The sequence below is a fragment of the Salarias fasciatus genome, chromosome 6 (assembly GCF_902148845.1).
Source record: "Salarias fasciatus chromosome 6, fSalaFa1.1, whole genome shotgun sequence".
NCBI classification, from domain to species: Eukaryota; Metazoa; Chordata; class Actinopteri; order Blenniiformes; family Blenniidae; genus Salarias; species Salarias fasciatus.
This window is the reverse complement of record NC_043750.1, coordinates 31,341,698-31,353,998: the sequence shown is the minus strand read 5'-3', so window position 1 is coordinate 31,353,998 and position 12,301 is coordinate 31,341,698. Positions and strand designations below refer to the sequence as shown.

Sequence of the window (12,301 nt, the reverse complement as noted above, 5' to 3'; positions counted from 1 at the left end):
ACAGTTCTGAAGTGTAACATTTCTGAGTAGGAGCTCAGATGTCCCTTCTTTTTGATGCTTCTTCATGGAGAGAGGCAAAAATTACGCCTTTCTTCTGCTGCCTGGGTTGAACAGGAGGTCACTGAGGGAATGTAAGAGCTCCAGGTGGCGTTGGAGGAAGAGATTAGCCCGAGAAAGATTTTGTACAAAGATGGATAGTTTGAGCTGACGGGCCTTTCCTCTGTTGTGCAACGAACAGGGACGAGGAACTCTTGACTGATGGGGCATCAGACAGAAGCAGGAGCTCCCAGAAGGTGTCCTGCATCTTTCAGGATGGGAGCCTGTGGGAATACCTCTGGCAGTGCAACAGAGAGGAAACACCAGCATGTTGTCAGACCTTGAACTTGGAGTGAGAACACTTGTTTGGTCTTGTAGGAACACCAGAGGGGTCACTGGAGTTGGGTTTGTTGGACAGGAAATGCTTGGGATTTCCTCATACTGACATGAAGCATGACATACAGGGATGATCTGAAGAGAAACCGAGAGCATATATCTCTCTATCCATCCATTTATTGATTTATCTATCGAGACATCATATGAGAATTCAAACTGGATTTTAAAGAGTAAACTTTCAATTATTGCTCTCTGCCAATTCTTCTTCTGAATTTGATTCTAGACTCACACATGAATTTTCTGAATTAAAGCAGAAGTATTTCTTTCGATGCTGAACTTTATAAGATGATGACGGGGTGATTTGAAATATGACTTCCATTTTATTTTGATTCCATGAAACTGCCACATATATCAAGCATTCTAAAAATAACTCATCAGAGGTTGAGTAGCGTTCAAAGGTCCGTTTTAAATGGATGTCCCCATATGTGCCTTTTTTTAATGAGAAAATATTTGGGAAAAATTGAAAAAGTCACCAAATTTGCAGACCTTTCCTGATTTATAGCTTAAAAAGTGTCTTAATTGACTCACTTGAATAGATAATTCTCTCCAACACTCTGGAGGCATGCTTTGTAACCACTGTTGCAATTCACAGTGTATCGATTGCACCTTCATTTGTGTGATGATTAGATGTGCCATCACAAATTTTCATATTTTATCCAATTTTCATATTAAAAGCATCAATCGAGTGCATCAGCAGAGAGTAGGAGGTGCTTTTCCAAAACAAAGAGACAAAACACATCACTGTTTATATCACAGAAGTGCCAAGTGTTATCTTTTCTTGACACAAATTCTAAAAATCCCACATGAGCAGAAGTAATTCCCATGCATTGCACTATATTTACAAATCTTCTGGTGTTGTCATTGTTAGATTTGATGAAACAAGAAGACATGAGGAAGTTCCTACATATGTTCACGTGCCAGAAAAAAAGGTTGTCTCCTTCTATTTTCAATCATCTCTGCTCCGCAGTACCTCAACAACACCTTTCATGAATGCTTCATCACTGGAAGGTTCTTCATGGTCTGTCATTGGTCAAACATTGACATGACAGTGATTCTGCTTGTAATAAATACATAGACTGTGTGTGTGAGTGTCTGTGTGTGTTTGTGTGTGTCCTTCCCCTACAAAACACTCACCCCAAGCTCAAAACCAAACGCTGACAGCTCTGTGTAAGGTGTGAGTATCTCATTGTGCAGTGAGATGCTGCTTGTCATGCAGAGACATAAACAAACGACAGCGGCCTGGACAATGAATTCAGATTACATCTGAAATATTAGCACAGTTAATTAACTCCGAATCACGCCTGAGTAAACAGACGGACGTTTTTTTTTTGGGATATCAGCCCCTGGCTTTGAATAGATGTGTCAAACTGGCAGTCATTTCCTACCATTTCAAATTTAATGGAAACATTTGAAAGCGGCACCAGCGATGACTTGAATTACAAGTCGTTTCATCCCAAATGGGTTGAAAAATGAAACCCGAACACAGTGACACCACCTGAGAAATGCAACTTTTCAGAAAAAAGAAAGTTTTCAAAGTGAACCCACTTTTCTCCTCATGTGACTCCCATACTTGAAGAATTAAAGTCTCAATGAATGGGCATTTAAACATATATGAAAGCGAGAGGGGAAAACAGTCATTAAACACTCTTGGTGCTGGGAAGCAGGCAATTCATTCCCTCTAATGTTTTATTAATACCGCCACTTCGCCTGAGGGGTAAATGTTTCTGTTCTCACGCCACACATCCACTTTAAGAAATCAATCATTCTCCTCACTAATGGCACATCGTCCAGCCCGGCAACATCTTTTCAAAGCCCGAGCCTTTGCACCCTGATCAGAAACAGTAGATTAAAGAGACTAGCATTGATGGACCAAAATGATGGCGTTTCTTTTTTTTTTTTTTATTCTTTCTTGTTCTTTTGGTTTTGGGCTGAGCAAAGCTGATGAGGGAACATGGAAAATGTGCGTGAAACTGAAACGTTTTCCACTGTGGCTGTCTTGCAGCTCTGGAAAGGAAATGTCAGCAATAATCATTAGATCTTGTCAAATAAATGTCGGAATTATCTTCTGAGTTTCAAGGGACTTCATCAAAGGAGTGAAGATATGGCGGAGCGCATTACAGTAGGGCTGTAAGTGGCAGAAGGGATATCATCACAGTGGTTTAACACTGAAGGCAAACTTCTTCTAAGACATGATTTTTGTTCGACTTCAGAAGAGGAGGTTGGGTTAGAATCTGTTAAACAGGCCGACATGTTGGAGGAAATTACCTTTATTGCTTCGGCTGCTGTCAGCGAGGCCTGCAAAATGAAAGCTTTATTGTTCTAAGCGTCCAACAAATTAAGCTAAGTTGTCAAAGACATTTTTAAAGTCCAGGCCTCCCCTGTCTGCTCCTGTCCACCTACACACACAACTATTAAAGAGAAAACATTAATCCATTAAATATATGCCATGGAGCTTGTGTAGACTTGAGGAAAACAGGCTATTGCAGTTTCCTGAGCAATGCATTGTGAGTCAGTTCATGAGTCTAATGTGATCAAACATGGTGAAGTCAAACCCAGACTCACAGTATCGACGATATCTGGTCTGGTATTTTATAAACCAAGGCCCCATACATGACGTTTCAAGTGAAAATGCATAATTTTTGCTTTGTCATTTCAAAAAAGCTTCGTGTTTACACAGTGTTTTGAAAACAATGTCCGTTTAGACGAAATGGCAGAAACAATGGAAAACATGATGTCGTCTGCAGGTCATGAGTTGACGCTTTTGGTTATTTTAATGATGAAACCACATGCACAAATGCAAAACATGTAAACCTGAACAATGGTAAGTACATGGACATTCGTATGGACACACGACAGAGTAGGATTGCTGTCACGGGTGACTCTCAACTATAACACTACCAAGTCCCAGGAGGGTATCGACCGGGAGGTATGACACTAACCCATGAAACAGGAAGTGATTCAGTAAGAAAATGGATATTTGGTTTGAAGAGTTGGCCAAAGAGAGAAAGAAAGTATATATTATACATCCCATTGGGGGAATTCCTTCTCTGCATTTAACCCATCCCCTTATATACATATTAGGAGCAATGATCACACTACAGGGAGCTGATATAGTCAAGGGTCTGTCTGCTGTGGGATTCAAATCGGCAATCCAAAGTCCGCTGCACCAAAGTACTTGCAGGAATACTTCTCATAGTCACGCATACATAATCAATCATTGTGGATCAAGGTGCTCCGGCAGTTGGCACAGAATTCAAACAAAACAGCAAAAGTCAGTCTGAACAATAACCAATGTATCAACTGTACGTTCTGATCTACACTAATGGATCTACACAAAGCAACAACACAATCAAATTTATTTATTCCGAATCAGCCCATAATTGAAGTGACCCACTAGAATCTCTACTGTCCTTCACACCCATCCATCCACCCCATGCTCCTCCAAACAGTTTCAGTTATAGCCACAGGAGGGCGCAATGCATGTCATTTATACAACATGTTCTTCAACCTTTTTCTATTTGTTCCAACAGAATTAACTGTTTTGAATTTTCAGAGGAGATTTGGCTAATATCTCACAGGACTAACCCTTAAATGCATGTACCACAAATGCATTTCCCCTACAGATGTGGCACCATTCTATAGTGAATAAAAATGTTTTCAAAAGGTCAGATTTAACATCACGACACAATCAGATGTATTGCTAATAAGAATTATTACAATGAATGGTTAGCATATTCTAACAAATATGAATTCTCTTTTTTTTAATAGAATTTCTGTGACTCTATATGCATATGGAATTAAAACTATTAGTCTCACAATCTCATTGTAGATACTGTATTTCTTCACCTTATTCTTTGCCCCTCTCAACCAAAAAGACACATTGTGATGTTAATCTGCACGGCTTGATGAAAAAGGTGCTCACCAGTGTTCATGAACGATGTGAGTGAAGCTCAATCTGATCACCATGAAGATGAGGATGAATGGGAACAATGGGCTTAATTGCATCCTGCACATTCAAATGGATACAATGCATCATAACGTCTTCTCACCATTCATTTACAGGCCCTATTTAATTTGAGCTCATTAGAGCGCATTAAAAATGGCACTCATTCACAAAATTGCAGTTGTGATTTTGTTCCACTTCTTTGTTCGTCATCATCTGTTTGATTAATCTATCGAGCTTTGTTATTTGTCCATGACTTTGTGCATTAAATCACACAAACATTCTTGTGTCTCTGACATCTGCTCTGGCCTCGTGGTGAGAGGAAGAGATTAAAGCAGCCTGAGAGTCAAACTGTGACGGGTGACCAATTAAATTAACTTAACATTTAAAACACACAAGCAGAGAAATCCCCCTGTAATACCGTCACAACATGTCTCCAGCCCTCTTTGTCAGATTCCAGCGTGTCTCTGTGCCTCATTATTCTTGTGACAGGAATCTGAACCCTAATTGTGTACAAGCCAGAGAACCGAACCCCAGATCCCTGAACCTTCTGTTTCTTTCAGGTCAGACTTGATGGCTGATGCAAAAGCTGTGCAAACACTGTTGAAAACGGCAAGTACATCCCGCTATGTTGACACAGTGCATTTATATTTTGCTCTGTAATCAGCAGCATGAGTGATGGGAAGCCTCCCGAGTTCATTCAGTTGAATTCAGCATGCTGCAGAACCGTGTTTTTACACATTCACTTGTATTTCCTGTGAAAATACGGTATTTTTGGAGAAGATTCTTTTTTGTTTCTAAACATGCTTCCTATTATGCATCCATGGTCCCCAGCCCTGCTCCTGGAGATCCACTGTCCGACCTGTTTCTAATGTTTATGCCATCATTTCATTCCCAGTGCCTTGTTTATGCTGTATCTTTTTCACGTGAAAGCACAAAACTTTCATTGCATTTTGGGTGTCTGTTTACATGCTACCACAGAGACGGAAACAGTGAATTGTTCTCTGTGTATGTGTTTTTGACTTCATTACAAACAGCACCCACTAGTGGCCCTACGTGAATACTACAATCTTTTCTGAAACAAAAACACTAAAACTAATCAATTTTACATGAAACGTTGTGTAAAGGAAGAAAGAATCTCATTGCAAACAGGTGTGCGATGCGGAGGAGACTTCAAAACATGCATTCCAAGGACCATCCATCCAGGACCAGGATTGGAGAGCCCAGATGTATATATGGCAACGAAGATAGGCATGCATGCTAACTGCAGCTAACATCAAGCCAGGATGAATGAGACTTTTTCTGGAAGAGGCGTCTGATGGGCCTTAGAAGAAGTGGACAGCTGCTTCTTCTTTCCTGATGTCTCTCTTCTCCAGTCAAGCGAGTATCTACACCACCAGGTGCCACACATGCAGGCAACATGCACAAGGCCCCGGAGCTGGAACATGTTCTTTCTACATTAGATGGCCAACTGCTCGTGCCCTTCATAGCTCTCGGTCAGGATGCTGCATGGAGGCTCAAACAGTCTGCAATCATTGCCAAGTCATGTATGAAATTAGGGAGGTACAAGTCTAAGAGCTTAATGCAATACACCATCTATCAAATGGGCAGGTCCCACTTTGTTATAGTGGTTAACACTCTTGCATCACAATGAACATTTTCCTTGGTTGTGATCATTTGTGTCTCCATATTCTCTCTGTGCATGTGTGTGTGATTGCCTGTCTGTGAGTGTCTGTTCTGTGATTTTGAACAACATTAAAATCCAACACAACGACCAGGTCGTCATGGAAAATGTGAACCAGTTGTCAACTAACTTACCTGGTAAAATAAAGGTTAAATAAATTAGAAATTTAAAAAAAAAAAAAATCTTTTTATGTGTTAAATCTGTCTATCTGTATTGATCCACCGCTTTCTTCAAAGCATTCTTTGACGGCGGATGGACGTTTCATCAATGAGATTTTGTCTCACATCATCAGAGGCATACAAATACATTTGTTTGTTGCAAGAAAGTCCATCTTTTCACGTTGCTATTATCTGATTTACTGGCTGGATGAGACCAGTCTATTTTTGGATTTTCGCTTCTTGTTGCAAATCCCACAGATCTCTTGCTGCTTTTTTTTTATTTCAAATAATTAATATTTTTCATTGTATTTATTTAATTTTTTTTTTTTTTTTTTACTACTAAAAATGTCTTTTTGATATTTTCTGGCACAGTGAGATGTGCAAGCAACCATGGCAACAGAGAGAAAATCTTGGGTCTTGAAAGTATGTGCCCTGAAACCAGCTCTGTGCCGGAGCACATCCCGGCATGAAAACCCGAGTCTGGCTCGGTTCCCTGGCTCGGCTCGGATGCCAAACAGGAGAGCAGAGAAATGCAGAATAACCACGGAGCTAACCTTGACCGCAGCTGCCACTGTGGGCGGCTGATGGAGGAGCGAGGGAGTGGAGGAGGAAGAGGTCGTGAACTGCCCCTCTGGTACTAAATGGATAATTCAACTCGATTTCACTAAAACACCTACAGAAGCCAGGAGGCAGGAGAGTTTGTACAATACCTCATGCCATCAACAACATAACAAGCTCCATCACCTCTCGGAACATAACACTGAATAGTGAGCGACCCCCCCCCCCCCCCCCCCCAACTTCCCACTCTCCGCACACAAACGCCCCCTCCCCCTCCACTTTCTTTTTCTATTACCCATTTTTGCCGCCAGCTTCCCGTGGCTCTCAGCGATCCATCATCTTCTGCTTCCACGAGTGCTTACTGCACCATATGGTTTTTTTTTTTTTCTTAGCAAATAATTTCCAACTCTAGCGGCCCCGTGTTCTTCTGACCTGCCGTTATTAATAGACAAGATACGGAGCAAGCCACTTAGGGAGATGCTCGCTTCGTTAGCGCACTCGTGAACCAGCAGAAGATCACAGGCTCCTTCTGGTCTCTGCCTCTCACTGTGGAGACTCTTACCCTGTCTCAGACCTTTGCACGCCCACTGGAGGTTTTCCATACTGCAGGAAGAAATTAGCACGTATTTGCAGTTTCTTTTTTGAGGAAAGAGATATCAAGCCAAGCGAAGAAGACAAAGAAAGCTCTCTGCTTTTCTCATGGAACACTCAATGACTTTTTTAACACATGAGAAATGGTTAATTCTCAGGTTTTTCTCAATAATATCTTTCACAGCCATGCATGTACTCTCTGTTCCTCATATATTATGAGTTGGAAATGGCTTATTTTTGTGTTTAATCAAAACTCATCCCTTGGGGAAATTCTGTGTTTCCACATTAACCCTGTTACTGTGATCAGCAGCCACATGACAGCGCTCTGGGGAATTGATGAGTTGTAACCTGTCTTCTGTGTGGCTCGAACCTGCGAACTCACGACGAACTATCCATCCATTTCCCTTGATTCTTTTTGCAGTCGTACATTAGCTTCTGATTCCTGATTAGAAACTTAAGGTGGAGATACAGACGTTTAGGAAGGGATGTTAAACCGATGGCTTTGACTAAAGTGTCCATTGGAGCAAAAGCACACCACCATTTCTGTTTTGACCCCAGTTTGTTGAGATTATTTACTGTATTTTTAATGAAACAGTGCCAGCTCCAGGTTTCGTAGGGAATTTTTTTTGTTCTATACTTCCTGAACTATTCTATTTAAGCAGTTTATCACAGCTTCTATTCTTCTCTTTCTTTCTTTACTTCCTTCTTTCTTCTTCCTTTCTCTGCTATGTTTATATCATGTGCTATCGCTTAGACAGCTGTTGCCTGAGCTTGCGCCGAATTAGCTATTGCTGATAAGCCAGCATCGTTAGCAATGCTAATATGTTCATAATGTATTTATATGTGAAATGTTATTGTTTGGAGTATCAACGAGAGTTCCTGACAGCCTACTGAAGGTACTTGAGCATCTGCTCAGGTGGATTGACAGCTGGCTTCAGCAGCTATCGAGGCCTTCACAATTTCACGAAACTCTTTTTCACAGGAGGAGAGACTGACTGAATGAACTCCTTATGACGGCAATATGACAGGTGTCACACTGTAAGTAGCATTGAAATTACCCTGTATTCTGGCTATAATTAGCATTAGCAGTGTGGAATTATATACTGTACCATCCTGAAATATAAAATGAAGCCCTGGAAATGTGATACATCCCTTTTGATAACTGATAGCTTTTGAGCCGAATCTTCAGATCAAAGAAAATGGGCACATGCACATTGAAAAGCCAAAGAATAGGATGTCTTATTAAAACCGGATTATGAGCTCCTGCTCCTTGTCATACGTATCATATTAAATCTGCGATCAGAATCTGCTGTGAAAGCCAGCTTTCGCCATCACAGTCATCAAAATGACCTGTCTGGGTCTCATAAAAGGGACTCCAGACATTGTCAGAAAAAGCACGGGCCAGACCGAATATGAATTCTCTTTGGGTAATAATTGTTGGAGACAGTGTTTTATACAGTTGCTTGAATTCCAATATGCATTAATAGCTGATTACTAATGTGAAATTTGTAACTAAGTCAAACTGCAGCAAAGCTAATGTCTCTGTAAATCTGCTCACTAAATCAAGTATCAGCATTAGCAATAGCCTTGGCTTTAGTCATCATCAGAATCTTCTTTCCTGAAGAATGATTATATTTAAAGGTACATTAAGGAGTTTTTCAACTTAAAAAAATACTTATTTTCCACCATAAATATGTTACAAATGTTCAATGGTGTGTCCAATGTGCCCTGACATATTCATTGTAAGTACTTCTAACAGCGCTAAATTGTCACTTGAAAGTTGCAGTGCCGGTCCGGCACCAGAATTTTTTTGCTGAGAATTTGAGATGATGTGACGTAATGCGCGCTCCCGCTGGCCTGATATCCTTAAATTTCGTTTTGTCCGCCATTACTCCGCCAGATGCTTAACGAGCAGCAACTGAACAGTATTGAGGATGGATCTTCCAGAAAGTAAGAAAAGACCGGCTTCTAGCACTGCCACAACTCCAGCACAGACTCCACCAGGCAAAAGAAACTTACATTTTACTCGAGCGCTGCTAAAAGAGCGAGGAAGGAGATCCCTCTTCCGTGGACGCAAGCCACAGACACAAGCGTTTCATTAAGCTGCAGTTACGCCCAAGGCCTGCAGGGGCCGGTGTTTCGCATAAAATGTGCAAACTCCTTAATGCACCTTTAAAGTCACAGCACCATGAAGGATTTCCCACTCTGGAATCTAGTTCGATTAACTTATAGCATTAACAACCTTCTTCCCTGTCAGAAATCTGATTCTTTCAGCTTCAGCTAACATCTAGCTTATTTATTGAGCAAGCACCTCTCATTAAGTGACACACAACTCATGAGTGTCCGTGAGTGAGAAATTACTTTTTATTTGCCTAAAGTAACTTTTCCTAAACAAGCAATGACTAATCGTAATCAGAGTCGCATGTTCAGTAACTTATCCCACACTCGACATAACTATTTGAGAGAGATGAAGGAATCTTTAATATCAGATCCTGGAAGGAAGATACCATGATAACGCAAATGAGACCATTATTTATACAGTTTCTACAAGTTCAGAGGTATTTGGTGCTTTGCTACTGTGCTTCTGCCATCTTGACTCTCTTGCAAAACTCTCTCTTATAAAAGAGATTTATATCTTCAGTGGGTTTTTTTTTTTCTGGTAAAATAAAAAGGCTTCTCCCCTTTCTGTATATCAGCTGCAGTCCGACATGGACTGAGCCGAAAAGAGGATGGATGGGTGGTCTGTACCTTCAGCGTTAGAAGCCTGTCACTGGTATATTAGACAATTTATTGAGCTGTGTGCAACTGCTGAAGCTTGGCTAACCAGTGTTGATGCACACAAAAACTATGGATGAATTGGTTGCCAGTTATATAACCCATCAATCCTTTTTGAGTTTTTATAGTTTCTGTTTTTACTTATGCAGTTGAGGCTACAACTTTCAGAAAGAAGGATTTCTGTAGGGATTTTTTCTTAATACCTTCTGTGCCTTATTTTGGCTTATTAACCAAAGCCAACACCTGCCCGAGCCACTTCTGCTACCATCAGATTCTTACTTGGCAACAGCATAGAAAACTGTTCTCTCTCTCTCTCTCTCTCTCTCTCTCTCTCTCTCTCTCTCTCTCTCTCTCTCTCTCTCTCTCTCTCTCTCTCTCCCAAGGCTGAGAAAAAATAATTCTCTTTTTTTTTGGGAGGGAGACTTTTTGCAGCTTGTTCTCAACACATCATCAGGGCAGATCTTTTGTCGCGTGATGTGTCTGAAAACTAGTGCGTGATTGGTCAGTCAGTGATCACGGTCAATGCAGGAAACTGAACATAAAATGTCCTGTCAGATCAAATAATTTTTGTTGTTATTCTAGCGATCTCAAAGGAAAGAAATTCATGTCATCGTTTCGAATCTGCATCCTGCTACCTTCCCCAACTCTTCCCATGAATTTATCTTTTTCTTAATTATGTTACTTTGGGGGTCATGGTGGCAGTATAAAGACCAACGAAGGCCAGATGCTCTTTCCAACCCCCATGACATCCTTTACCCCTTCTGGAGGGAATCCAAGCCAATCCCAGGCCAACTATGTGGCTCCTTGGTCAACCGCCAATTCTTTTCCTCATTGACCTTATCCACAGTGGTGTATTGGTCCCTGGGGAGGTGAATATATTCTTGATTTTTGCCTTCTTCTTTTTAAGAGACAGTAGCATTTAAAATGACTAGTAAAAATCTGTCTACAGTATTCCTGATTTTCTCATAATTTCAATATAATGTATCTGTTAGCAATTGAGAGATGGTGAAATTGAGGTTTTCCTGGGATTGACTCAGGATCGCTGACACACCATGACACTGCTCTGCATCCGATTGGCCAGTCCTCACTGCATTGACTGATTTGATCGGTTAATGTCTGTTTACCGTACAGCATGAGGGCCAACGAGCCAATCAGAGGCAGAGGAGGATCGGGCAGGGCTACATCATCCTAGAGAGAAAGTCAGTGTATGCATTGCCAATCAGCGGGTTTACACCATATAACCACTCATACCCAGGACTACACCCCTGCTTATATGGTACAATTCTTTTAGAAAATGACCAGGGAAAATCCTGATCATACATGTGAATCTCCTCCGCTGGCTCGGCTGAATGTGGACAAATACTCTGACTGCCTCCTGGACGATTGAGCTCTTCGCTCTAACCCTACTACAGTACCTGGATTCTTCTGCGTATCTGGATCACAGAGTCATTTTTCAAGACACTCACAGGGAAAACAACCAGCACGATGGGAAAAACCAATTTAATCTATACACATGTCAAAAAAGACAATGATTAAGAGTGAGTCCAACAGGCCCAATTTCACAGTTAAAGATGTTGCAGTTATTTTTAATGAATCAGTTATGTATTTTTCAAAAATCTCTAATATTGTATTACATTTAAATAACATACATGTTACTCATAAACTATGGACTGGTTTTAAAAAGTGCATACGGGTGTTCTCAAGTTATGTCTCTAAGTTTTGTGTTGTTCTGTTCAGAGGTAATTGTGATGAAATATTACATCCGTGTTGATGCAACCCTGGCATATTGTTGTGTTATTAGATGGTGTGCATGTATCTAGCAGTCTGGTACGGGAGCCAAAGCATGTCACTGTAACACAGAGACCTTTTTTTCACAGTTCCTGCTATAAAATTATTCACAGTTTGATCTGTTCAATCCAGAGAATACACATGAGTATGACGATGTCTGTGCTTCTCAGTGAACATCAAGGCTCCTCTATGTCCTGATGAAGAGACGTGCTCACTTTTAGTCCCTTTAAAAATTAAATAATGTGACAATATGAGAGGTAGAGCTTGTAGTTATGTACCTAGTGAGACTTTACAGGATCTTATACACAGTTCCAGGTCATTATTTAGTCCTCCATCCTCCAAATGTTCTTGTTTTATTCAGTGGCGTTTCTC

General features: G+C 40.8%; 1 protein-coding gene across 1 annotated transcript in view; it reads right to left on the bottom strand.

The window, feature by feature from the left end:
- The window catches only part of sorcs3a (sortilin related VPS10 domain containing receptor 3a), a 265,372-nt gene that overhangs the window by 190,172 nt on the left and 62,899 nt on the right, over window positions 1-12,301 (bottom strand). The gene's annotated exons all lie outside the window — the stretch shown is intronic.